The 2,040-nt window shown below is 54.9% G+C and overlaps 1 protein-coding gene across 1 annotated transcript in view; it reads right to left on the bottom strand.

Moving 5' to 3' along the window:
* The window catches only part of LOC123332141 (apolipoprotein L3), a 262,937-nt gene extending 262,218 nt beyond the window's left edge, over positions 1 to 719 (bottom strand). Inside the window, exon 1 of the mRNA XM_045165336.1 lies at positions 635 to 719. The gene's annotated coding sequence lies outside the window, so the exon portion shown is untranslated. The remainder of the gene's footprint in view (positions 1 to 634) is intronic.
* Positions 720 to 2,040: the final 1,321 nt, after the last annotated feature.

Genomic DNA, 2,040 nt, shown 5'->3' with positions numbered 1-2,040 from the left:
CGCGCCACCTTCCCCACACAGGACCTCCCATCACCCACATCCTGAGCAGAGGGCCTGGCAAACACAGGAAGCCAACGCCCTTTGACTCCCCACTTGGTTTCCTGTCTATTTCCAGGCCGCAATGTCCCCCAGGGGGCAGGGCTCTCAGAGGCAAGGTTTTTCAACAAACCTTGATTCCTTGTAACTGAAAAAAATCCCCTTTCCCCCATCAGCCCCAGCCTAGCACCCTGGAGACAGCTTTAAGGTGGCCAGGCCATAGGAGGGGAGGCGCTGACTCCCCTGTCCTCCTCTACCCTCTCTGCTTCCTCCAATTTCCCAAAGTACTAAGCACACCCAACACCCACCTTCCTTCTGGGGTCGCCGCTCATGTCTCAGGAGTCCACACCCTGAGCTGAGCCCACCTGAGCAGCTGTGGCCCTCCCTCTGCTCTGTTTAGGGGCCCTCGGCTGGGAGGAAGTCCTCAGACACACCTGCCTCCACATCCAGGCTCTGCCCCTGCTTAACCTGCTGCCTCGGCCATGACCTCACCTCTCTGCGCTTCCAGTTTCCATCTTCTGTCAACTAGTGACATCATCGTTTCTCAGACATTCATCCTGAGGATGGGGGATGGGCAGGGTCCCTCCCCTCTGCTTACCCATGGGCTTTCCTCTGGCTGAGTGTGAACAAGATCCAGACGTTCTCAGCTGTGCAGATGCAGCCGCCAGCTGTGCATCTCTGCAATGACCATACACACCCTCTGTGCCTAGATATACTCTGGGAAGCAAAAGTGAAAGCAAAACCCTCACTTGTTAGTGGTTCAAGTCAAACAAACACCCTGCCCACCAGGCCCCGCCCTGGGACTATTTCCACCTCCTTAGAGAAAGAAGCCCAGTCCTGACATTCCACATCCTTCTTGACACAGTCCACTCGGTCTCAGGTCCATGAACAAAGACCTGCCACCAACACACCGTGAGTCCCTTGGCAAATCACTCCCCACCCTCTGATTCCATCTTCTCACCCCTCCAACCCACACTCACCAGCCTGCCTGCCTCGTTCACCTTCGTGCCACCAGCATGAGGTACAGTCCTGGAACAGCCCAGCTGCTCAGTGCATACTGCTCACACTCTGCTGCTGAGGGCCAGGTCCAGGTGGCTTCTAGGATTCACTCACACTTCTAGGTTCTTCTGCCAGGGAAACCTGCTGCATCCAACTGGGAGAAATGCTTTCTGCAAAGCCCAAATCTGGCACCACCTCCTCTGAGAAGCCCTCCGTGACCTCGCCTTAGAGTCCACTGTTTCCTGTTTTCCTCCCATGGTACCTAGAAGAGGGGCCTAAGGCCACCCCTCAGACACTCTGTCCATGCGCTTCCCCCCATCCCTTTTGATCAGATCCCTCTAGACTTAGCCCTGCTGGCAGAGACGGAACTAGTGCATTGAGTCCACATGAGGAGGCTCAGCCTTGGTGGTCACTGCCATAAGGTGGATGCAGAAGTTCGTGGGAAGGGCTGAGAGCACGCTGCCTTTTTCTATCTCGGCTTATCTCCACCTGACAACAGATTTTTTTCTCTCCAAATGGAGAACTTTTATCAGAAAACCAGTGTCCTGGCGACTCAGAGAGGTCTGCAATGGAGAGCTGGCCCTGTCTCCCTTTGGTTTCTGAGCAAAGATCCTCTGTGGATGGGGGCTAAACATGTGGCAGGCGCTGTGCTCTCACCGTCCACGCCTTTCCTGTTGAATCTCCCTCAGCTCTAGGAGTGCAGGCTCCGTTTCACAGATGAAGAAATGGAGGTCAAGTTCCCATAGTCTGAGAGTCCTGCAGCTGGACTGCTGGTGAACTTCTCGGTTTGCTTCAAGCAGAAGTGACTGCAATGGACCTGGATGCCCCATGGAGGCCCGCCTGCCCTTCCCTCAGGGCTGCTTCACCCCTGGAAATGTCCCCGGGCCATTATGGTCCCCACCCCTCGGGTTTTGAGGGAGGGACAGGAGATTATTCCATGAAGATAGCCAACCATAGTTTGTTCTTAAAGCCAACTGTTATGTATCTGATGTGTTTTGCAGATAA

The sequence above is a fragment of the Bubalus bubalis genome, chromosome 4, assembly GCF_019923935.1.
Source record: "Bubalus bubalis isolate 160015118507 breed Murrah chromosome 4, NDDB_SH_1, whole genome shotgun sequence".
Lineage (NCBI taxonomy): Eukaryota > Metazoa > Chordata > Mammalia > Artiodactyla > Bovidae > Bubalus > Bubalus bubalis.
This window is presented reverse-complemented; position numbering and strand designations above follow the sequence as displayed.